Source organism: Bombus vosnesenskii, unplaced genomic scaffold, assembly GCF_011952255.1.
Source record: "Bombus vosnesenskii isolate JDL3184/JDL3185 unplaced genomic scaffold, Bvos_JDL3184-5_v1.1 scf7180000016275, whole genome shotgun sequence".
Lineage (NCBI taxonomy): Eukaryota > Metazoa > Arthropoda > Insecta > Hymenoptera > Apidae > Bombus > Bombus vosnesenskii.
In genome coordinates this window covers 1,128,658-1,156,425 of record NW_022884344.1, presented here as the reverse complement: position 1 = coordinate 1,156,425, position 27,768 = coordinate 1,128,658, and the positions used below count along the sequence as shown (strand labels likewise).

The 27,768-nt window shown below is 34.4% G+C and overlaps 1 protein-coding gene across 2 annotated transcripts in view; it reads left to right on the top strand.

Moving 5' to 3' along the window:
- The first annotated feature begins 1,417 nt into the window (after positions 1–1,417).
- Positions 1,418–27,768, top strand: part of LOC117242660 (brain tumor protein) — a 99,471-nt gene continuing 73,120 nt past the window's right edge. Inside the window, exon 1 of one of the 2 annotated variants that reach the window (XM_033509523.1) lies at positions 1,418–1,686. The gene's annotated coding sequence lies outside the window, so the exon portion shown is untranslated. Of the gene's footprint in view, positions 1,687–17,003; positions 18,274–27,768 lie in introns of those variants that run through there. The other variant, XM_033509522.1, reaches the window with a different exon arrangement.

Sequence of the window (27,768 nt, the reverse complement as noted above, 5' to 3'; positions counted from 1 at the left end):
AGGAAATTAATATAATATGATAAAACGAAAATACTTATATAACAAACATTCACCGGCATCTATTCACGAAACAATCCCACGCACGTAGAACGTCATATTCTACGAATACTAAGAATACAAATTTTTATTGTAATGCTATATTTATGTAATTTCAATTAGTCGATTGTGCTTCGCTTTTATACCCCACGATACTAACCTCTTTTCTCGATCAGAACCTTTCACCACGAGAACACGGATTCGGATTACGATACAGAGTTATATTTATGACATCACGAGGCCGAACGAGTGCTGCAAATGAAAGTTGCAGGATTACTCTTACTCTCGCCTGGCGCGAAAGGAAAACCCGTTTATTATGTGTCGTACCAACACCGACCAACGATTCTTGTATTCTGAAATCTTGTTTCACTCTCTAATGTCTTTATTCTGTTTGTATTTGTTATTTCTTTCAGTCTTCAGCCGGAATACAAACTGAACAATTATTACTTTCTATCGATTATATAAATTTAATTATTATTAACTTTATTTATTCCTCTTCCTAAAAAAAAAAATATATATATATATATAAATGTAAATGTAAAAGTATAACATAAACGAAACCAATTTGTTACTACAGACTTTTAGAAAAATAAGATAGCAGTTGACTAGTAATATATTAATTGTAGGTGGAGTAAGATTAAAATGTAGATTAGAGGTAAAATGTAGGTTAAATTAATGAATTTAGAGCTAAGGTAGAGATAAGGTTTATATTATGAAGTTCATAAAGTAGATAATATTATACGTGTAATGTGTGTATATATATGGATATATATGGATTTTACTATATTTTTTAGTATGGTGTATGGCAATATTGTATGGCCAATATCTGCCCATACATATTCGTACAAACTGATTCCCGCTATAATGGATATATGTTAGAACACTTTTAAACGCAGTATGGTGTATTTCATCGATACTATATAGCATTTGTATCGTAACATAAATTCGGAAATATTTGACGTAAGCAAAATTGTCGATTTTGGATTTAGATTGATTGACTGCATATAACTTGATTTTCAAAATTATTTTGGTATCGTGTTCTTCGGTAACATCGTTGTATATGTATAGTCTTTATTTAACCTATTTTCAAATATTTCTACTATATAAATACTTGTTTTATTTCAATATCTGTAGTTACAACCGGCGTATTTTCGTAATTATTATTGCTAAAAGAACAGTTTTACTATTTGAATAGTAGGTTTGTATACTAAATAAGGAAATATAAGAATAATAATCTGTAGTAGATTAAAAATATAATTATATTTAAACGATCGAATCGTTTCTTAAAGTCTCGTATCTATATATCTTTTCGCACCGTAGTTCCCTATTTATCGAGATACGTACCTGGTCGAACAACGACGAAGTTACACGAGTCCGACACGAGAGTTTGCGAGTAACATCGAGTCGCACGTAGTGTGAAACGAAGTCTGATATGTAATTTTACGACTAAAATGTATATTATACGCGTACAATATCGTTCATCGGTTTGTTAGGCGATACAAGATAATAGTTTGTAGCGATCTAAAGTTGGAAAACGCGAATTAAAAGAAATATACATTTGTGTGTTTGAGCCGGCAAAAACCTAACCTACAAGCATATCACATTCAAAGTACCGGTTCGTTTGACAACTGTTGTAACACAATACATAAGGTAAGACTCGGATCGTTGATTTTAACGTCTTAATAGCATATCAACGCATATCTAAATGTATCTTATGTTCGAACAGTATGTGATTTACTAACGCTTATTAGTATTACACGTTAAACGTCAAAAATGAACGTGCAGTTGTATTCTGCGGAATTTGATTTTATGAAATATAATAGAAACGTACGTTCAAATATGTTCATTTCGTTCGATGTAAATTTCACCGTTCCCAAAACAATCTGGTGTTCGCATCTCTTGTTAAAGCCCAGTGATCGAGTAATTGAACAGCGGAAGTGCATCGACGGTTAAGGCGTGATTGGGCGATTGTTTTCGCTCCGGAAATACGTCAATTGCAATTCCACGGTAAAACCGCGGTTTATTGTTTCACGCTTCATGTTCGTAAAATGTGCAATACGTATGTGTCACACTGATTGAGAGTATTTAAATGTAAAACGAAAATATGGAATCAATTTGATCACAATAATTACGAATCTATGAACGTAATGTGAAACTTATGATCCTTTTTACGAGCGTATTTTTGCTGGAGCAACGTACACCATAGCTAATGCTAAGGATGAATGTAATCTGGAAAAAATGAAACTATTTCGAACTGAAAATCTACGACAGACGAGATTTATCGATTTCACTAATGGTTTATCCGTATATTACGAGCCTATAATACGAAATGTACATTAAATCGGTACGAAAGCTACGAAAATTTTAGTCAATATTCGATCATATCGTTTTACTTTGGACAATTGTAGAAACTTTAACGCATTTTCCACTGATTTTCTATTTCTTTTTATTTGCAGGTACGTATCATATTTTCTGTAATTTCGAAAGTTTTACCGTCTATTGCCGGAAGAGAGCGAGATAGAAGTAGTGATCGAAGACAACGATGCCGGTGAGTAGAATTTCCATTAATGAATTCTGGAAGCATCGCGCGGCGATGGCGTCAGACGCCTCTTCGTTTTCTCGTTTTTATTTTCTTTTTGTTGGAATCCCACGACGGTCTGCCGTGGATGGTGACTGGTCGTTCGTTCGAGGAAATGGACAAAAAATTTTAATTTCTTCAGCATGTGCGCCGGAGGTGACGGATCAGGGCGATAAACGTTCCTCTCGTTATTCTCGTCAGCTTTTAGCCTCGTGTACATGTCCAGAAGCAAAAAACGTTCGATTCTCTGAAGCTCTATCTCTCGGTTCTCCCTTACACAGTTGTTGTGCTTTTATGTAGTCTACTGTAGCCGTGAAATTTGTTTCGATAAAAAATAACCACATGCTGGCTTTTTCCACCGGAATGTTCACGAGGATAGTCATATTTAAAAGAATCCATTATACATGTACAATGTATATACTTCATCTTAATGATAACTCAATATAATAAGCATTATATCAGTCTAGTGAAAATCAAGTATAAACAAATTAAAATTATCACACAAAGGGGAAACATGAAAATTAATTAAAGATGCGAATTTAATTAAACAGCCCTGTGAATAAACAAAAAGTAGAATATAATATAACATAATATTGGGCGTTAGTCGAGGATATTTAAAGTATATGGATACACGTAAAATAATTGAGAAATTGGTTTTAAATTCTCAATAATGCTAGTCAAAATAATCACATATTTCCCTACTATTGGTTCATTACTTCAAAGAAATATCCATGTATAAAATACGTGATAAGATGTCGATAAATATTTCTATTATCATATCGTTTTATAATTCGTTCAGCAATTTTTAGTCATTGTTACAAATTTGTTGCACGGTTGATTAGTAAAATTTTTTAAAACGGACTATAGCTTTTGTCAAAAATATTTAAATTTGTAAATTTTAACTTATCCTGTCATCGAAGAGAAAACGACGAAGCTAGTCAAAGTAACGATTACAAAAATAAGGACAAAAATTTTGATTAGTTTTCGAAAAAGTCGAATACGTCTGTGTAGTGACGACTAAGTAAGATACAGTTTGCCGTGCGATATATATACATAATAACGGCTATCGCGTTTATATACAATGTCTCCGGTAACAGTTACGAGTTAACAAGTTCAAGGACGCATAAAGAAGATATTTTACTAGATAAATTTTATTACAGAATGATTGAAATTATTATCCTCGCTGCTATATGTAAAGCTATGCTCATCTAATTATGCATGTATTCTCGTTAGTACGTTTTAACTCTGTAAACCTTCGAGTGCGCAATTAATATTTTGTACTAGTTGAGCAGTTGTTTGGAATATTGACGTATTTGCCAAAATCGTGTTTCGAGACGTTCAAAGTTAAAATTTTCTTTCATTTGTAGAAATTTTTGACAACACAAACGTCATTATAAACGTCTGATCTAACTGATTTGAGTTATTAAACTGATATTAAAATTTTTGAAACGAAGATCATAGTATGAGGTCGTTGAACTCATCCTTACATCAGTTATAATTCTATGTAATCAAAAATACATCATGCCATCTAAAACAAGGTCAAGTTGATCTTGATTTTTTTTATAGAAAGAAGTATTTTTCTGGCGATTTTAAATATTTCAATTTGTAGTTGGTTCAAAACGCATCAACTTTTGTTTGGAACACTTTTTGGCTATACTATCGGAAATACTTGAAAAATGTACATCCATTTCGCTGAACAACCTGTAGAATGGTGACATCGAAAAAAAGAACGATTATTTTGCTTCCAATGAAAAATGACAAAGCTTTCAAAAGAGGATTATGGACTCTCTTCTTCCGAATATCGAGTTTTCTCATTATGTCGCTACATTGAAAGTAATTACGCGTATACAATATCTCATTAAACGCATATTTATGTAAATATAAAGAAAAGATTTTGAGAGAAAGATCATATTTTTAGCTTAATTAATTTGACGTCAAATTATGCCAATAATGGAAGAAACATTTGTAAAAACCACTTGTGTATTAAAATTTAATTGTCGATAATTTCTTGTAATTAATTACGCATTAATTTTGAACGCGAATTCACAATGCAATGCATTACGCATCGGAATTATCGATACTATTAAAGCTACAAAAGATAGATTTAAAGAAATACACGATTACTTCAAAGCATCAAGATGGAAATCGGTAAAAATTCTCTGTCGACATTTCGTAAAAGTTAAAATGTCTTCAAGGAGAAATGTTCTTTTTCCGTTTAACTCTTTTGTATCTGAGAGAATTATTGCAGCAGAACATTGGCAATTTAGAGACACGTATAGTAAAGTTCGTAAATTATGAAAATGCGGTAATCAGAGAAAGGGAATATCTTGAAGATGTCCGTAATCCGAAGAACTGCTCAACTTTATCCGTTCAAACTTTCAACGCCTTTATTATAAACTGTAGTTTTAATATTACTATCTTGCAAATAGAATTTACATATCGTAGACGGTGTGCTGTGAAACAAATTGTATCAAATATGCCGCACATTTTTGGGAAATACGTCAATGTTTACGAAATGAAAAACGTCGATCCTCGTCGTTTCAATCAAAGTTTACTGTAAATTACAATTTGTAATTTCTAATAGTTTCTTAGCTATGGCGAATACGCCAAATTGTGGATAGGTAGTTCATTTTGGTGCATTCGTCTGCATGTATTGAGATACTGCCTGTTCGCGTGTACATCGCTGTCGTGGTTTATCTTATTTACATGAGCTAAACTAAACTAGCGAGACTAAACATGTAAATAAGACACTAAACAAAGTCGTGTAATATTGTGTATAAACACGATGGCCATTGTATGTCCCTTAATAAACGGTATCTTGCTATATTTTAGTCGTATATGCATATTGCATATGCATGCAGCGGACTTTTAAACTCAATTTTCTCGAAAACTGAATTTTCCATAAGAAAATCTTATTCCATGTTTTTTTCATCTTGTCTCGCAAGAAACTGTTTCGCCCCCGTTTCTATATAACTTCCAGCATCCTGTATAAAGAATTATGCTCAATATTGTTTATGCACCTCAAATCGTGTATATGCACTGGCTCAGGAAAGTACTCGAATTAAATATCATAAGCGTAAAACAAGGTGATAAGACAAATTTTAAATTATAATAAATTTTAGTTACGGTATAAGAGTTAATATCTTTGGTTAACTTCTTAAAGAACAGGAAATGGTTTCTTATAACGTTATAATACATCAATTTTTGTTACGTTTCATAAAATCGTAAAATGCAGTTGGAGGAAACAGCGACCAGAAAAATATGGAGGAAATCTTTGGAATTCTCTTTCGTAGCCACAAAATTTCGAAAAAAAAATATAATAATTTATATTTATATATAATTTATAATATTGCTATATTAATAGCAATATTAATAAATCGAAGTTATTACTGACAGCAATAATGAAATTAAATGTGCTTTCATTAAAGATCTATGGATCGCAAATCTTTCTAGCTGCTAAATCGTACAACTTGTTTAACAGTTTTAATTCGGTATGATTTAATTACATTTCTTTCGTTTCTTCTACCATCTTAACTCTATTTCTGAAGCCTCGAATACTTCAAAATGTCGAGGAATATCATCATTGCCATTATATCGATGTTCCAGTTCGTTATTCGAAGCACACAAGAACATTAGTACCATGGTCAATCGACGAAGTTTCATCACATTGAAACCATTCTATCATGCCGGCGTTATCACAATCACCGTTCTTGGTATTGCGTGCGATGCAGAAAGATCTGCATCTGTCGTCGTATTATCTTCCACTTCTTTCTATATCGTGTCTTCGGTGTAACTCGCTAGTTTTTACCAAGCCCTTTTTAGTACTACACATTCAGTACCAGCCAAGCATATGGCACCACGTAACAGCAATCTTTTAATTATCATTGCTTGTAAAGTTGCGTCGTCTTTTCGCCAGTAGTATCGTTGATCGTCGATAAAAATTATCATGGAGGATTGCATCTTTCACGTGCGAAAACCAATCGCATAATGGAGAATTTGGACAACAGAAGTTGAGATAATCGTGGTTCGATTATACTTTGTTAATCTGTGCAAAGTATATGTATCCAACAAGTGTGTTCTAGCTCCTTTATATATATTTTCAGATGCGTTTTCAATTGTACCAATATAATCAGGATAGTAGTGTCCCGTTACAGTACTAATGAGATTTTTAAATATTCTGTATGATAGGTGCATAAAAAATTTGTAGCAGTGTTGGAATACTTTCGCGAGCCACTGCACAGACCAACGAAAAAAGACTGACGAAAATAAAAAGAAGGTTAAAGAGAAAACGCAAAATTCAGGGTCATTCGATGATCGTTGAAATTACGCAAAGCTTGTCTATAATGGTTATTCGGCAGAACGAATTACACAAGAAATTGGAGCTCACGGACAACGCAACAAAGCGTTGTAACCTTGGTTTGTTTTCACCGCAAGAAAAATCGTCAAAGCAACGCGAATACTCTCACTCTCACCATGCGATAGACCTGTCTCTTTTCGTGGATAATTATAATTTGACTCTTTTATGACTCCTTTTATATAGTATATGATCTGATATATATTATATATACTATACCATATTATGTTATATTATATTATACTCTACTATGTATTTTATATATATAATAATAATATAGTATAATATATATATAGCAAAATGTACCCAATGCAAAGAATATATACGCTATATATATATTTCTTTGCATTGGGTATATTTTATTTCTGCTTCTTGTTTCAGAATGTTACGTCTTATGAGATATTGCGTAATTAATGTTATAGTGGTATAATTAATACTATTTGAAATATTCCTTAGTCTTCGTAGGTTGGTATTATTCAGCAAATTCGGTTTCGATACCATTCACGTCAAAAGATTTCTACATTGAAATGTTTTATATCTTCGACGATCCTATCGTCGCTGTTTAGACGATCGTAAAAATGTAAACAATCTACTATTTTTATTAGTGATTCTATATTTATAGACATATCTTCGTCCTGAATATTCTTTAAGATTATTTTGTTGTTTAGAATCTATTTATATTACATAAAATATTATTACATAAAATAATATCGTGAAACTATTTTTTTCTGTTGTTTATTATTACTGTTCTTGTGTTGGGTTTTTGCCTGTTACGAGCGTAGGTAATAAGCAAGTATTACACATATAAGTATCAATTAAAGTAACGATATTACAAAAATGTGTGAGTACATATATAATTAACAGTTTTTCCTTGATATAGTGTTGATTGGTGCTATCCCTCTGAGTCTCATTTCTAGTCTCATTACTAGCAATTAATATCACATTGTGCCAAGCGAAGGTACGCTATCATAGTGCACCAGGCAAATTGCTCTAATTCTCATTGCACCGTGTACGAAGTAGTGCTGTCTTTTTACAACCTCTTCGGTGTTCGCTTTCATAATTATAATTAATTAGCCTGCTGTTTTTATTTGTCTAGATTTCTCATTTAAGTTCATTATACACTGGTCACTCTCTTAGGGTGTGCTCCATTGATTCTAGCTTTTCTTCTTACATTTTGACCTAGTTCTTTTTCATTTACATACTGTGATACTTCATTTATTCCACTGATTTGCCATTGTTTCCTTCCTGCCAGCCTCGTTTGTGCTTTGGCTTCTCTTTTGAATTTAATTGGAAGGTTCATTTCTATATACTGTTCTCTATTTACTCTCTGCTTAGCTGTTTCGTAATGGGTGTTGTTGCGTGAGGAATTTACTGCTTTGCTTGTGCGATCCTTTTTAAATATTACTTTTTATAATATTTTTCAATGTTTATATTGTCTATATTTTTATATTTTAGTTTATAATTTTAATGTAGTTTATATTTTTCAGGTTTCAGTTTTCACGATATTTATCAATTTTACATTTTTCACGATATCTTTTAACTTTTGTCAAGAGGTCTAAAAATGAATAGGAGATCGCGTTAATAAATGTTTAAAAACAAGACTTACAAAATTAACATTTCACGCATATTACCGAAGCATGCAATACCGTGAACGTTGAAAAATATAATTGTGCGGTTAACAGTACGGTTGCTATGTTATACGAAGATTATTAGCAGTGGATTTACAAGTATAGCGGATTGCATAGGGAGGATGCGTTTAATCGCCTCAAGAATTTAACGAGCCGATCTTCTACCTGAGTAAATCATAACGATTCGTTCACTGATTACCTACAAAATTTGTTTTAGAGATTATATACATAGAATATAGGATATAAAAAGACAAATTGAATTAATTGATTTTCCGATGATGATAGATAATGACTAACGAGTCTTATTGAGATACAGTAACTAGCTTAAGAGAAAATAGAGGATCGTTCGCCAGTTTGTTGGTAATATCTTACTGTGAGTTTTACATCCACATCTACCATTTATGTATATCTTTCTGTTTTAAAGAATTATAAACAAAAGTATATTTCATTAATAAATTAAATATAATGCTATCGGTAAAGTATTAAATACAAGTTTCGTTAAAACTGCTTCGCTCTTTCGGTGGAATAAAACGTGGAGTGTGCAATCCGAAACTTTCTCGTGAAGATCGAACTGAGCCGTGCGTTCTTTAATATTTAAACATCTGCGATATTTAAATTTCTCATATTTAACTCCTGTTTTACCTTTTGTAAACTTTACCTTTTGTGATTGTATAAAACGTTGCATACCATGTAACCATTATAGTACTCTATATAATTTAAAAAATGTAGCGGCGGTGAAATTTACCCACGCGTTCCAGTTGATCTTCGTTCGTCCTTTATTCATTCATTCTTTCGACTGTATCGACGTACTATTGTAATTTTTCAGATTCTGTTGATAAATCGATCGAAGTTTGAAATCCAGCAGATCTGACCTACAACCAGATTATCACTAGGTGAGAATGATGGCCAACGTATTGTTGGCCGAGTTCCTATGCATATGTGTGTGCCGTGTGTCATAACGAACAAACTGCACTAAGTCTAGAAACAGAATTAACGTAAGATAGTCGCGTTTGAAGTAATTATGAAGTGCGAAGAGGATCAGAGTAATCAGAGATATTATTAGCTCGAAGACGTAAGCAGATAAGACTTTTTCTTCGTTGCAACCGTCGACTGCGATGTTTGAAAGGGACGACTTTGAATCTCAAATTGCAATAGCGTCCGATTCCACTGAGCAGCAAAAATATCAAGTCGAAATACAATCTGATAACGGTTCTTTATTAAAACGGAATTGTATTCTAGGCACTCGAATAATTTCAAATATTTTGTTAACGTATTAATCGACAAGAGCAAAACCGAATTGGAAGCCATTGTAACATTTGCATAGGGTTGTAAGCTGGTGAACGTGTCGTTGGTCGCTGTTCGCATATAGCGACAATTATTGTTTCGATTATTGACTATTTACTGAACAATTATTTCGTCGATGGATCAGCATTTGAAGAACACGATCAAGCGTAACGCATGGGCAGATCGAGGCGCTATCATTTTTTCAGCTTTGCGCTCATTCTTTTCAACTTTCTTGAGACGCTCTTAAATGTCCTTCAAGAATTTTTCGATGGCAAGCAGGCCTTTAAAAGTGGCCATTTTTTAACGTTCTCCTTTCCTATATTTTTGCCTCAATCTCGATAGGAATAAATTTAAAGTACCGATGGAATTCCTCGACTTCTTTTCTCGGTATTTAAATAAATGCAAAGTATAGAATAAATGAGAGGGAAGTGGAAGGCGTAGAAGTAACGATTGAAAGTGAAAGTTACGTAATTATCGGCTAGCTGAATGGCATTTCTATTGCTTCTTTCTCTCGTTTCTATGCGTGCAACGTTCTGAACTTCTCGCTATGGGAATAATATGTAACCTGGATGTTAAAATTAGACGGCAAGCTTATAACGGTGCGTGCACCCTCGTTACAGCGCTTCACATTGTGCGACTAGAAACTCAGGATTAGCTTTATTAACGGATTCGTTTACCGATATTATCGTTTGCGTAGCCTAATTCCTACGCTGGGTGATCGTGACTTCCATCGATTTTCACTGATTAAAATTATCAAATAGACGTTGCATTCAAATCATATAAATAAAACGAAGTTCTATTTTCCTCAGCTGTACGTAAATAAGCTTTAAATTGCATAATTGTCGTATAAATAAAGTGAAATTTCTTCTTCTTCTTCTATTTTCTGCAGCTGCGTGTAAGGATATCGGTTCTTGAAATAAACATTCTTATCATTTAATTCTCTCTTTGAGGCGCATAACTGATTACACAATTGTCATATAAATAAAGTGAAGTTTGCTCTTCTTCTATTTCTTTCCTGACTGTGTCGCAAAGATATCAATTCGTATAACAAACATTCGTACTATTTAATTCTATTTGTTCTAGTTTGCATAATCGTTTGTTACGAGATCATTTCAAATTTAACTCGTACGTGAAATGTGTGCTTGGAATCGTTAATCGAAAGAACACCCAGTATAAGGAACGCAGACGACTCTTGGCCCATGGGCTGGGAGGCCAGCTGCTTCCCTAACGAAAAAATACAAGTCAGCTGTTTTCCGGTGTGGCACACGCCAACATGATTACACTCGATTCCAACCAGACGCCTCGATCGACGAGAAAACCTATCGACGGGAGGATTATCATCGATAAAGGAACTAAGCGAAGGATCAGTGAGTCGTCTTTTCGATTATCGAGTACCTATCTTCCACAGATTAAGTACGTACTCGATACTTTACGTTATCTTTCAAAGAGTAGCCCGAGATTGAGAGGATTTCTCGCTCGTTTTTGGTCCCACGATTTTGAAACTGACTTATTTTAATGATATATATACTAATGCGGTAATTAACCAAGTTCAAATATACCTGTCGAAGACAGAGCGCCGTACGAAAAACGTGTGTCCTATATCTTCCTCGTATGGTTTCACGGGGAATCGTCTCATGCCCGCTTGCACATGTTATACGGGGCTGTATAACGGGCTCTGTATTAACGTAAAATTATAGTCAGTATCTTGTAAAAAAAAGACAGAGTTGACTTTGCTCGGCAAACATGCGTATGCGACTGCAGCTGCTGCTTTTCCGAAGAATCAGCTGTTTCCTGACACGTATGTTTCGAGTCGTCGTATAATTATGGGAAACCAAGTATTTTCACCGATACAAATAGGCGAAAAATGAATTTTGATAGGAAAACGTCGACCAAATTGCATATCACCAAATTGCTATAAATTAGGGATAGAAAAGTTGGTTTCTAATTGGAAAAGGGCGGTAGAAAACGTGGAAGAATATTTATATTAATCGAATCATTTTTTTGTGTAATTTCATGAGACCTTTGATTTAAAAAAGTGAGGAAATATGTAGAACAACCTAATACAATATCGGTAGTAACGAAATGATAATAAGTCAAAAGCGATTATTGGTTACGAGACATTCGCTAATAATTCTACTGTTTAATTTAATTGAGAGGTGAATGAATAAATGGATATTAATATTTATTGGCTATTTAACCATAACAATAAGGAAAAGATGCGTTTAATTTAATAGAAATTTCTGGGTATAATAATAGTAAATGGAAACAAAAGTTAACTTATCGTCAGTAAAATCTGACTAATGACTTTAAAGCTACTTGCATAATTTATAAAATACACAGTAAGGTACGAATTATTCTATCTCAAAAACATTCGAATTATATATTCCGTTTCTAATTAGAATTTGCAATTTCACTAACATGCTGTGATTTATATTATCTATTATATTTTCATCAATGTTTCATGCTCCACCTTTACGATATAATAAACAGCAGTATATCTTAATAAAATTCAATTAATACAATATTTTATCGTTTTGGTAATTTGGGAAAGTTCCTACAGCTTCGATAAAAGTACCTTATTATACGGAAATTCTACTCGTAATGGAAAAGTTTGAATTATTTATTGTTTAAATAATAAAGAACAGAAATTTTTTAGCAATAATATACGTATAGGTACCTTGTACCTGTGTACAGCTGAAGTAAATCCCGCGCGATACACGAAATTCTTAAGGAACAAGAGATCTTCGAACGTATCGTTACAGACTAGATTGACTTTGCGCAGATACAGTTATTTAAATTGCAGAATGAATGTAACAAGTTTTGAGAATATGTCCTTACTCGCTTCTAACTATCTGATAACGAATATTTACGTCATTCAGTTTTCTTATCAGGCCACTCCAGTAGAGGAAACATGTGGTCGCGTCGAAAAAACGCAGTTACATTATAATATTTTCCACAAACGGTTTCAAATTTTGCATCGATGTAAATCGTGTGATTAGTGAAAAATTATTTGCACGTACATACATGTAGATATATTACATGTATGTAAATATAAATATAAAATAAATATAGAATATTTTGAAATACTAACATCGTAACGAGACATTCTGATCGTACGTGTAAAATTTGAAACAGATCTGAAAATTTTTTTTTTTATTATTATTATTATTTTTTTTTTTACTTAAAATTTCACATTCACAATTTGTCCAATTTGGACATTTGGTAGAATTTTTTATCTATTTGATTATCATGTGGGTGGCTACCCCCAATGGGGTACCATCTTCGTGTTTGTTAAGATATATCCTTTGTGGGATCTGAAAATGTGCATAAAAGTACAAGATATTTGTTAGAAGCACATACTTCGCGAAAGTTCATCAGAGTATTTGAACAATCAATTATTCGCTGTATTAGTAACCCACAATACGTAGCGAGGTCATTTTTAGCACCAATTGTATATTCAAGATCACTATTTACGCTGTATACTAATTTTTCGCTAAGTATATGTTTGTTGTACATGTATAAATTTTCAAATTTTACTATCATAATCGCTATAATTACTAAACCGCGCGTATGTATGCTAAATGATATTTCTATAAATTGAAACAATTAAAGAAACAGAAAGTAAACAGAGAAGTATCTGAGCAACTAAATGTTACAATAGATACTCTATTTTGAATATCTTCGAATACTTTGGTGAATGAATGATCACTGTGTAGATCTTTACGCAGACGTATAACGGGTACGTCACATACTTTTACCACGAAATTAATCCAGTTAATCTGATACACTTTTTTTAGTAGAGATTCAACTCGTTACTTGTTGGAATTTCTCATCTTTTTCCATGTACAAACTGAGAACCTCTGGTCTTTGTATTCATTTGCTGGGAACGGAATGGAACGAAACGGAACATAACCATAAAGCAGAGAAAATACATAGGTTATGGTCGTTGCACGTAACGTCTCTCGCTTCCAAAGCAGGCGCGCCTTGTTGCTCCCTTGTGGTTAAATGCTATCGTATTTCTTTCGTCAGCTTTAAAAATTTGGTTGATTTTTCGCCGTTTCGCAGCCGACGAGTTAAGGGAGAAACTTCGACAATGGGTTATAGCTTTAATTGGTTTGAAGAAACTTGGGAATACGCCATTGTCGAGTAAGAAACTATAAAAGTTTGAAATATTGAAAATCCGCGTGAGGCGAAAGTGGTGCAAACTGGAATAAACGTACGACGACGATTCGTATGGAGAAATAAAACTGTTGGTCGTGGTAACTACTTTTCGTTTAGCTACGTCACAGTTGTAAAACTAGAGTAAAATGAAGAAGGTAGACAGTACGTACAGATATCGCGAGAAAATACGCGATAATGAAGGATGCGAAACACTGATCGATAGGAATAATACGACGATAAATGAGGTTTTCGTCGCTCGAGTCTCGTATAAATCTTATGTGTTGGGAAGTAAAGTTAGGGATTGTTATATATTTATCGATATGTTGTTATATCGATTGTTATGTTATTTATTAGGAATAACGTAATATCGTATATTTAGGAATAAAATAATATCAATAGGAATATGTTGGGATACTAAATAAAAATAATTTAACAAAGTTAAATTAAATTAAATTAAATAATCGTGTACATAGTAATATAAAGGAGATTTTTATTACAGCAGAGCTTTTTAGATTAATCGTACAAATATTTCGTACACATGCGCAATTTTATTATCTATAACTGAAAAACATTTGATAATCATATAAAATATATTGCGTTTTGTTACGCAAACAAGCGTCAGCGAAGCGAAGGAAATCTTAACAAACAAATAACGCATCTCATTGTCAGATTATCGCAACCGATAGATTGCGAGACAACAGCAAGTTATCGATCCGTGAAAGACTGCATATGTCGCATCATAGGTTATGGTATAGATAAGCTCTGTTCTGATAATTGGATACTATTTCACGATATCGTTTCTATACTTCACCTTTAAACTTCCACATGATCTATAGGTGCCGGCAGCACCTACTTGTATTTATTACTTGAAAATGCATTGAATTGTATCGTACTATCTTTGTTAGATTATTTACGATGTTAAAAACCATACTAATATCGTAGTACTTATTTTTCTCATTGAAATGTTTTCATATTTTAATAGCTTTTTGATAAATAGTCACCTTGTTCCTGCTTTATTCTGTACATATTAGGTGTTGCTTTTAAAAAACACGAACAATCGTCTCATAAAATTATTGTTAAAAAAATCGATAGCGTCTTTCGCGATTTTGGCATATTCTCCAAATGAAAGCAAACACGTAATACGTTTAGCAAATAAAAAGTTGTGAATTGACTAATTCCATACTCGCTAAGTAAACTCAGCTTGTCATAAGCTCGTACATTCTCAATTACATATTTGCGAGTATCAGTAAAATAACGAAGAAACTGTTCCCTTGGCAGAAATCTGATATTAGATTTTATTAATTGCTAAAGACCAATTTTTAAATATTATCAGTGTTTGCTATATTTAAAAATATTTATAAAAGTTTGAAAAATATTTATAATTCCATTGCTGTTTAGCTATCTCACGCGTGTCAATGAATTCTGAAGATTTTTTGGACAATAAATTCGATCCCACCACTCCTTTAAAGCAAAGATATAAAAACTGTTGATCTGCTTTTATATTCTTCCGCATATTTATTAGAGCACAATCTCTATGTACATAATTACTGTCCGAAATTCATGAGATTTTACGCAACTCATTTTGATTAATTCTACGATATTTGTATTACGCTGATTCAATATAACTCAAGTAGTAGACACGGAGGCTTCGAAATTACGATGTACCCGCTAATTTCACAAGTACACAATCCCAAGTATGTATGATTATGAATAGCTATAAATGAAATGACAGGCATTCCTTAAATCCTATGGAAGTTAATGACACTTAAACTAAGTACGCGACGAATATCTTTCAACTGATATTCCATCGGATTCGCGCACCCGCCTTGATGACCGCGAGTGAAACGCGCGAGGAGAATATCGATGTACAGTTAGGTATGTTCGATTCTGACTCGATTCTTCAAAAAATCAATTCTTTACTGTCGGTTTTTCAGCGAATCGACTTTTTTTTATTACGAAAGAAGATTTTCCACCGTAGCAATGCGGTAATTCTTCTAGTGCCAAAACGCACGAACATGCAAATTTCCAGTTTGCGATTAAGAATCGATACGAATATCTTTTTCTATTCCCAATTATATTCCGAAACGATTGAATCTGCATTTAACAGATAATAGCAATAATGATAATACTCCAAGCTTGTCTGGAGTTTAGCATTTATAAAATCTAAAAGGATAGGGATTTAAATCTGTAAAGTTACACATCTATGACTTTGGCGTAAGATGCAAGATAACGATATATATCCATGAAAGATTGAGAAGCTTGAAATATTGGCGGTATTATCGATTGTCTGAGCCTAGGAATCAATCTCTAACAGTCATATAAAATTATACATATATACATATTTATGATTTTTAACAATATCGATTCTTAACGATATTATTGATTATCTGAGGGCACCCTAGAAATCAATCTAGAAATCATAAAAAATTATACATATATACATATGTATTTACGATTTTTAAATCTATTCGTCGTTCTTCGGTTCTCACGGTGAAGCTCAGAATCGATCGAGAATCGACTTTTTTTAAGCGAATCGAACATCCCCAGTCTGTGCAAACTGTGCAAAATGCCGCTCGGCATCCCGAAAGGTAATACAAGGGGGGTAGGAACGAGTGGTAGTAGTGGTTGTATTTGTCACCCCCTCCGCCTCCAAGTCTGCTTTGTCGAAGAGAGACGCCGCCGACGCCGCCGACGCCACCGCCACCACTACCACCACGACCTCCACCACCACCACCACCACCACACCACCACCACCACCTCCCACCACCATCAACCTCCGCCAACCTCCACCACCACCATCACCATCAACCCCACCACTCCACTACCACCACCAACACTATCGTCATCACCACCACCACCGTCGCTACCACCACCGACGCTACCTCCACCGACGCTACCACCACCGACGCTACCACCACCGACGCCATCACCTCCGCCTCCGCCATCGCCATCGTTACCAACGTCGGGACGCCGTGTGTGACCGTCGCTGTCGTTTCAGTTACTAACAGACCGTGTGATCGTTCGCATTGCAGGCTGTGAAGCGCGAGAATTGTGCGAGAGAGAGAGAGAGAGGGAGGGAGAGAGAGTGAGAGAGAAAGAGAAAGAAAAAAGAAAAATAAAGAGGTGAGATAGGAATCGTAGCGAGCGGGGAACATAAGAAAGAACCGTGGTGCATAGAAGGAAGAGAAAGAAATAAAAGTGGAAAAGGAAGGTGAAAAATAGAGAGGAAGAGTCGAGCGAGAGGGAAAGGGGAAGGGAAAAAAGGGAGAGAAAGAGAGAAAGTACGTTGCGAGCCATGCTGCATGGTCTCGCCTGAACAAAGGAAGGCTCCCTCAACCCGAGGGTCGTTTCCGATCGACGAACCGTCGGTCCCCCTTCGTTTGCCTTCGGCGCGCCTCGTGCGGTGTGTCTAGTAAAGGCAGCAAACGGTCAGTCACGCAGCAGCGGCCGAGCCGTGAGGAACGAAGAACGGAAGAACCAGAGTTCTACGAACATCGAAAGAAAAAGCGTGCATCGGTGCACCGGCTTGCCGGTGAAAACAAAGGAAACAGGCAAACAGCGAAATAATATCGTGCTCGCCCTACCGGAAGTTAGTTGGCGACGATTTCGCTTTTAAGTGGAGAAAGTGGAGGAAATTTCCTGTTCCTATCAAAATCTTTTTTACCGAAATCGGCTCGGTTTTGTGTACGTTGCAAAGTCGTTCTCGCGTATCGTTTCGCTCGAAATCAACGCCGAAACTCGACCCAAGTGCTAAACAAATACGGCGTTCTTCGCGCGTGTGTATTTTTCAAGGTGCTTTCGTTCTCGCGTTCCGAAGCCTGTGGGTCGAACGACAATCTCGAACAGCGACGGACAGAAATTGGATTTTCCGTTGGCAGTTTTGTGCGTGCGTAGTTAACCTAACCGGCAACCTAACCTAACGACCGTTGTGTAAGGGTAGGCGCGCAATTATCCGCGATTAATCGTTACGCGTACGTGTCGAGAAATCGATCTTGATGCGCGTGCTAAATGGTGGAACAGAATAGCTGAATAAAGACGAAAGTGACTGCGAGATCCACATCTTTCCTCGATTATAGTACGCCGGCTCTTCGTTCGCCTTTATTTTTCCTCCTTGATACGTTTTTGTGTGACATGTGCCACGAGTACACGGTGCATGCTTGAGTCGAAGGATTCTTTGATCGCAAAACAGCATTCTTCCGTTCGACTACGTACGGATTATCCTCGTATTTACGGTGAGTACGTATCTTTTATTGGACTAGTAAAATGTAAACATTTGCGAAAGTATTCGAACGCTCGACACAGAGTCTTTTTTCTGAATATATTTTTCAAATCTCCTTGCTATTATGATAGAACACGACCATCGTGATTATCGTAGCAACGTTCCAATGCAATCCAAAGGTGTACATAGACTTTACGAGACGTTTATGGAACCATATTCTTAGTGGAAAAATTAGTATACAGCATGAATAGTAATTTGAAAAATACAATTAACGATACAGCGAATAAATCTTACGGAATAAATCAAATGCTTCGGTGATCTTTTGTAAAGCGTATTCTTTAAATAAATGTCTCGTAATTTTTATATATAGTTTGAAATTGCTTCAAATTTAACCTGCTTTCAAAATTGAATAATATCATCAAGATAGTCGTGTCTTGTTAGGTTTTAAAATTTTGTACGATATTTATATAAATAAGTTTCTAGAGGACTGTTCGAATATTTTCCCAAGCTACTGTGTATACAATAGTACGACGACCGTAACTGTGTCAAACGAAAAACCCGGAAAATATTTTGAGCGGATTACCTTGTAAACCGTTATTTCTTTTCTGCGCACTTTGATATCCTGTGGCGTTCTCGTTAAGTGTTTGTTGATTTGTTTCCATTAAAGCGAGAGAGAAGCAAAGATTAGGAATATTCGAGAATAACCTTGCTACGGTAGGATCATCGAGACAAATCGTAATTTACGTTATTTACTATTCGGCAGAAAAAATTCTGTTTATTATTTTTTCCGTTATCTTATGTGCCAATTACGAAATCACATGTATTTCAAACATTTCACGTATTTTTAGTTACGACATAAATACTTGGGAAGATCGTAGCACTCTGAATTCTTTCGTTATTGCAAATGGTACCTCCTACTGAATCTAAGAAATATAATTTGATAAAACCGAGTGGTTCAAGAATGGCCGAATTTATTCATAAATTATTCTTTTATTTTTCGTAAAATCTGACGGAAAAATAATAGCGATTAATGTACACCAGTATCAAATATTCCGTGAATGTTAAGAAAGTTGAAACATCACGAATTTAGATATTAAAAATAGCGAAGATTCTGGTATTTCTAAAATAAGAGACAAGTAATTGCAAATCGGAGCAAATTGGTAGAGATAGAAAATATCGATTGTTTTGGAATATTCTTTATGACAATGTAGTTGGTAATTTAAGAACTCTGTTCGTGTGTAACGTTATCGTTTCATTTATGAAATCGCTTTCACCATATTACCTCCATATAGAATTACGATCATTGTTTTGTAAAACGATCTGCTATTGTCGAATGTCACGTTCGTGTACGAGACAAAATAAAACTCTTGTCGTTTCTATGTCATTTTGAAAATTGACCACGTCGCAAAGTTATGCATACTAGTGGATACGTTATCACGTAGCAAGCAGAGCTTAATTAGACGTTGCAGCGATTGAAAAATACGCGATGTTTATCGTGTGCCGGTGACAGGGGATAATTACTCAAAAGTATAATCATTAATTATATACTTTGACGCGATAATGTGAAATTTCGGTAATCTTATGATCCGATCGATTTAATCGTTCAAAACCTTGTTAAGGAAATTGATTTTAAATCAATCGGTAAATTATTACTCTCTTTATAATGGATTACTTTGTGTACAAAAGTATATTACAATGTTTGATACGTACGAAATTACGTAAATTTAGCGATACATGCATCGATACGTATAACGCTCGTTACGCTATTTTACATGCTCTTATTTGTTAAGTATTATTTTACATCGATGGTAACAAAATTATATCGTTAATGTATAACATACGTGGGTTGATCATTAAATTCATTTATAATTAAACACTATGATGTTTGATATTCAGCAATTACATCTATATAAACGGAAAATGACTATCGTTACTTCGATGTGCAAGATACAAATACGAAACCAAAACGAACATTAATTATTCCTTTCGTGCTTAAATTAATTTGCTCATTTTTAAGAAGTACAATATGTTTACGATATTCTTACTTATTATCTGCCCTGTAACAAGTCGTTTAGATTTCTACGTTTGTTCTCGGGTAATAATCATTATTTATAATTCTTGAAGCTAATTCTATATCGTTTTTTCGTGCGCTGATTCGTTACTTTTTTCTATTGGTCTGATGGATATTTACGCGTAAATATCTGAAAACGATGTAATTTTCAACAACTGTTCTCCTCTTTAAGTATAATAATAATGACAGCGATTAAAAAGTATTAAGTGAATTGCAGTTGGCGCGATTACCTTCGCGTAGTACGTACGCAATTGGATTTCATTAAAAACGCGGAAAGCAGCAATAAATGTTCTTAGAGTTAAAGAGGTTTTCGTGAAACTCTGGTTTTATACTTATGCCCTCGAGTGTCTCGCTCGAATCGATGATTCATTCGCGAATGAAATAACGCACGTTCGCCGACGGAGGCCGCCTGTATTTATTTCTTTCGTTTTCGACACAACGAGGTTTCTGTCAGTGAACAACTGAACAGCGCCTACTGTTGAGAAATATTAGATGCAGCTATAATATTAGGATGATCAAAATCGAACGGCGGCAAAAACAAACACCTCGAACAGTCAATTTGTTTATAATGAGAATATTATTTAAATTCTAATATCTCTGTTATCGTTTTTGTTCTGTAAATTTCATTCCCTCTGCTGATGTGATAAACCGCAACTGCTTCATTTTGTTTAAAAAGCTGCCACGATGCTCATTAACGACGTTGCTATATTTTTTCGCGTGAATTTTATGGACCAAAAAATTCCAACGATATAAATGATTTGGATAACATTACCCATTGCCCACCAGCGGTTGCTCGGGGGTAGAAATGACCGTTAAACGTGAGAAAAATCCGCTTTTCCCATTTTCTACCTGCTTGAGCGATAACCCTGAGGAATTTCTCGACCTGAAACATATTTTGTAACAAAGAAGGGCCTTGACGGCAAAGTAAAAATGCTTTGTTTAATGACAGTTTTTCGAGATTATTGCCATCCGAATTATATTTTTACAGTTGATGGCCGTCTTCACCGAGGGATAGATTTTGCTATATGCCAAGGTTACGGAACGTAACCGAATTTATTTTTCGAAAATAAAATATTTCTTACGTATAGTATGTTTCGGTCTATCGCTACTAGCACGTCGAATCTTAAACTCTGAACAATTTAAACGAAATAATTTACTGCTACAAGTAGGTAGCATATATTGTACGATGCTGGAATATGGGAAAACGGTAATGGAAGTGGATCGTTTGCATCTGTAAATGATCGTGATTCTTGTAAAATAAAAGGGAATTCTTGATAAGCCCGTCGAGCCTATAGAATCGTTTCATTCATAACACGGGGATATACGCTACATAACATTGCAGTGAGTCATTTTTACGTGATTCCGCGTAAATATACTTTATACGAGATAACTGTATGTCACGTCGCGTTCAACGTACATACGTACTGTTATAATTTATCCTCATAGATAATCATAAGTCATGGCACGATGCAAAGAACAAATTAGAATTTAATTAATAATCAATTTTTACGATATTCTATTTTAATTAACATTACATTTATACGCTTATTAATATCGGAGTAATATATGACGTTATATAACAGTAATAAAAGCAAGTGAGTTTTCTAAATTTTTCTTAGATTAGCTTGTTGCCCATACGGGACTGGATCTTTTTGGGATACAAATAGTTTTGAAACACAAATGAAATTTTTATTTTTTTTTTTTTTCAGTTCTTCCAATAAGCTTTGTAAAATTTAAAACTATATTCCGTAATAAAATTTAAATTGAATATAAATATAATCTCCGATCGATCGAATCTTCGGTATATCGTCGTATTAATTCAATCGGTTGTAAACGCATACTACATATAATATAGTATATAGAGTTCGGGATCAATAAGTACCTACTGTATTGTTTTTCTCAACGTGTCGTTGCGATTAATGTATTGTCGCTAATGTGTTACGTAAGCGCGTTTAATCAGTTTCCATTTCATTAGAGATTCGTTGAACTGGCCGAGGAAATGTTTAATCCATCAATGAATGTGCTACAACCGGAATATCGGTATTTCGTTTTTAAAGAATTACTCTTGCGGGTAATTTTCTCTCTTAGTTTGTTCGCTCGTTTACAACTAATGTTTACCCACGGGAAATTGTTTATCGTTGTATGGAGTCTTCTGAGTGTTCGTTTAATTGTATTAAACTTTGAAAATTGCTAAACTTGTATATAAATAAATTTGATAAGTAAGCCCATATTGAAAGAAGCAAATAATCCTCTAAGCTGGAAAGGATTCTGGTAAATGATGGAGCTAATCGTTCAATTTAATATCGTCGTGAAGAAGTTTTATTCCATGCTAAAGACAGTAGCTACAAAGAGTTTCGTGCATACTCTTATCTTCCTATGAAACGTTCCTTTTTATCAGCTTTTACATTACATTTTCATAATATTAATATAATATTTGTATCATTATATTAATATTTATATACGGAAAAGATACTTTCATATGGAGATATAGATGTAAATTCAATATACATATAGATGTAGATACAAATAGATATGATTATCCTTCCTAGTGCATGTATTCTATGCACTAGGATAAAAAAAAGTAATGTGCCATAAGGCAACAAAATACCAATATAGGGTAGAAAAAAAGATTCAATGTAACAATATGATGTAGTGTAAAAAACCGGGAATAAATGTAACAACCTCCTCGTAATGGGCTATGGTCCTAAAGCACAAATAAATTAATATTATTATCGTTATTATCATGTATTAGTATTTGTATATTACGTTTATATCAATAATAACAGAGAAAGAATACTAGCAGAGAAGGTGAAATTTAATATACGTGGCCTTAAGGTGTACAAATATTTTTTATAGCCACTGTACATATTCGATACTCATCATAGTATTTGTATATTATGTTCGTACTAATAATAGCGGAGAAAGTGAAACTTAATATACGTGGCTTTAAGTAATTATTATATAAATGCTATGATAAATACAAAGGTGTTGTACAAATACTTTTTATAGCCACTGTATATATTCGATACTCATCAACCGGCCAAGACCATTTTTCACGATAAAGAGAACTCTCGTCTATTATTGAACAATCAATTTCACGTTGTGAAAATTTAATATAAAGTCTTATCAACTCGTAAATTTTATTTTTCGATACGCTCTAGAAATTCATAGTACGCGTAAGGTGTCTGAATTATCACGCACAGTTTGTTTGTCAGGAAGTGTTTAATATGTATTCGTGAATACGAAATAGGTATGTAGTTGCGAATAATTAGCGCATCCATTATATACGCTTGTTTCTAATCATCGATTGTCTTATTTTAGCACAAGATTGAATCGTTAAGATATTATATAACGTACACGGAATCGGTATCTATACTAACATTGACGCGAAACGTATCTCTGCGAATAGTACGAAATAATTTCGCACGTCGTAAGTGCCATGACCTTTACGATAGTTATACGATTGTCATTCAAATTTTGAATCGCAAAACTGGATGAAAGTTTGTGTTTATAAAAATATGAATTTGCATAAAGGTCTGTTTACAGTTGGAGTAAAATACCGGAGGATTTAATCATAGAAAACAGAAGACAATTTATAACAATCATCGATAATATTCTATAGATATATAGATTAATAAATTTGTAATGTTGGCGCGTAACGTTATTGAATTTTTCTAATTAGATATTTATAAAAGTACAACACCGAAACACGGTTTCGGTAAAAAAACACAGGAAATACAGTCGCATTTTAAATGTTGGAAATTTTCGTTTCTTTTCACAGCTTTTTTGACAATTCCAAGAAATCTCTTGCGTAACGATCTTTTCAGTTTCTTCTAGACCTTTACCTTCAGAAAGTGAGTTGCATTCCTGAATGACGCGTGAAATATTTGGGCCCGAGTTTCCAGGCCTCCTCTGTTACGAGACAAACCGGTTTTCCTCAGAGCCGAACGATCATTTTCCCAAAGCGTACGACGTACGTTAGAAATGTATGATTTGAAAGCTGCATTCTTCCTCGTAGCACGTATTTCCTTCTTGTACGGTCGAACATTTATAAACATTTATTTGTATCGTTTTTTACCATCTTCTTGCTATCGTTGAAAGCTTTAGCGCAGCAGTTCATCTTCTCGAAGTCACGTAATATTTTCGAGATTACAAGGAAAATTTTCGAAATATCGAAATCACCAAGGTTATAACCATAAAAGTATGCATGAACGTATCTTTTAATAAAACTGATACATCACAGATTTACGTAAGAACAAAGAAAGGATACCTTAATCGAAAAGAGCTATTATTTTCGTGAAAACTAACCGTAAAGCTTCTTTTTTAAAAATCAGGGACGGAATGAAATTTATTATTTAGTTTACTCATAGTTTATTACTTTGTTTAATCGTAGTTTTGAACAGCAATTTCTTTCGCTATTTTCTCTGTTTCTACAAAACATTTACAAAATGAAGTTATCTACTGAGAAATTTATTTCGTAAATTTTTGCACAGATAGGAAATTTCTTTTTTTTATATGTCTCTAATTCCTTAAATAGTGCTGTTAAAAAAATATAATTTCATCTCTTATTTTACCCTAAAGGTCTGTTAAAAAGTATGATCCTTTAGAACTTTTACTGATGGAATACAAAATTACAAGATAAATTTTACTACAGAGTTAAAGTGTCGACGCACAAAGTTCATTTAAAATAGAGAAGAAAAGATCTAGAGAAGTTAAAAGCTGAATAAAGAACTTGTAAAATGTAACACAATGTAAATATTTATAAAAGTTTTACTCGACTCTTGATAAAACTGGAATGTTTAATTCCGGAGGTGCATCGGTTGAGACCCACTGCTTTTAACGTGTTGGATAAATAATGTAAAACATCGGAAATACTTCAACTGTGCTAATTAGTTTCCGGTTTTCGACGATTAAAGGACGAAACAGAAAGTGTAATTAAAAGTTGAAGTTATATTCGCGCTCCGGTAAACGATCTTACGTGTAATGTAAGCCTTCAAAGAAGTGAAATCAAAGTTCCGGATTTATGTAAGTGGCTGAAATTTATTATCGACCATGGCAGAGCAAGCAGCGTGTAGTTACAGCCAAAGTAAAAATTATTCGTACGGTAATTGATCTGAACAAAATTACGATGGAACGTCGTTTGTTGATATAATTTGAAAAAATAAAAAACATGCGCATATTCTTACAAGTCTGGAGAATAATTTTCTTAACAAAGATGTGTTTACGAAAATATTAGCAAATATCTAAAAGAGGACAAAAATCTAACGAGGTTTATCTAATATCTAGGAGAGAGTCACTTTTCAAATTAATTATTTCGATATTTCAACTATCTTAATTCCCAGTGGAGTTTCCTTTTGATTTTATTATGACTCGAAGCCGTCGCCTCGTTGAATTTATCAGATCGATGAATACCTTAATGAAATATTTTTCCACTCTTCGAAAAGAACTCTTTCTAAATCATTCTTCGATGAAATATTCCGGTTCCGTAATTTTCGTTACAGGTCGTCGCGTGTATTTTCAACAACATTTATATCCGCGGATCGTACATTTTTAGGTGTTTCAGAACATTATACACGTTCCACGCTCGCGTATTAGTGACATCGTGCTTTGGATAGTCATCTTGCGTCAGGACGAAATAATTATCTTTTAAGTCCAGTTTCTTTGTACTTTGAAGCAGACTATTTTCGAAAGTATCTATGTACAATGTCCAGTTTATGTTACGAAGCTGTTGTAAAGCGTTTTCCCGGAACGACTGAAAACTTTTCTTTGCATTTACGATAAAAAAACAAACGAACCTAATCAATGTGAAAATAAAAGTTATTAGGTCGTGAATACGCGGTATGTCATCGAATCTCGACGTCGAATGACCGAAATTTCAAGAAGAGAAACACGCAAAAGGCAATGGTACTTATTTCAAGAATGAGAAAATTGTACAACATGCATATAATAGGTCTAAACGTTATTTATACTTATAATTGAGCGAGACTTGATTGAAAATACCGATGACATACGCGTGTCGTCATCGGCCATGCGGCGAGATACCCGATGATACTGCATGGCATTATGCGATTACATCGGTTACGAATGCATTAATAGAACAAGTGGCTGTCTATAATATACAGTTCGATATATTCGAATATATTCGATAATATAAACGATATTTGTCTTTCTATTTCTATGTTCCAAGTGTAAAAATCGTGTTGTCCTCTCGCTGTATGTACGCGTTTGTCGTATTTTATTGGCTGCACATTTTACAAGCTTAATCAGAGTGCTTACTCCTTAATGGCAAAGTTACGCAATCGGATACAAATGCACGACCTTTCGAATCTCAGGATTTCAATCTGCCGTTCCACGAATTTTAGGAAACGGTTTTTACGCACGTTGACCGAAACAAAAATTCGGAGTAAGAGAAACCGGCACAGTTTCGCATAACACGGTTTCGCAGGATAGATACGCTCACCATGGCGTATCTAATTAACGAGATTACCTCGCACGGAACCCGTTTCTGTACCGATCGATCCTTATTTAGGAGCGACACGGTGTGGACGGGCCTTAGGCAGCGAAAGTAAACGGTTGTCACTGCACTGCTGCTACACTGCACTGTTGCACTGCACTGCTGCACCGGTGAACAGTTGCCTCGGCTTATCTGCTCGCTCACAGAGACGAAAGTGTCTCGCTATCGTGCTCGAAAGCTCGCGTATAGACTTCTACCGGCGAGCTGTTGTTGTGTTGTATCTTACGTAACCTCGTACAAACAGTAAGAAAGCCAATTACGTTTCGTTGTACTCGTGCGAGATCATTGGGCTAGCGTGCGTATTAGCGCGGGTTATATTAATCGCGATTCGATCCCACTAGACTGTGGGAAAGTTACCACGGTTACGTGCTCTAACTACTTACATATCTCTGACGTTGATCGCGTCTACTTGGAAACGCATTCTCGCTGAAGCCTCTTGGCTTTCAATTCGTTCGTTTATTTCTCCAACATTATATACATACGAGCCACTTGGAACCAGACATCCAAAGTAACGGTTATTTTGAACACTTTACGTAAAAAAGTCATCGAGTAGACATTTTTACTCGAATGGAAATTGTCGGTTCATCGATAAGTGAGAAGGAAACTTTTCAAAAAACGAAACCATCAGAAAATATTAATTTATAATTGTTCTGATTTCCGAGCTAATGATAATCGTCGATCATGCAAATTTAGTCTTAGCTAGTAACTTGATATAAATAATTGGAATTTTTGTTTATCGGTAACCCCGGTTTTGTTGGTAATCGGTGACTCGAATTTTTTTTCGACTACCGCTACGATTTCCTTCGATCAGCGTCGATTGTTACTAATCATTACGTGTTACTAATAATTAATATTCATCGACAACGTAAAAAACTTGTCTGTTCGAGTAGATTAATTATTACGAGGAGTTCTAGCTTTTTCAT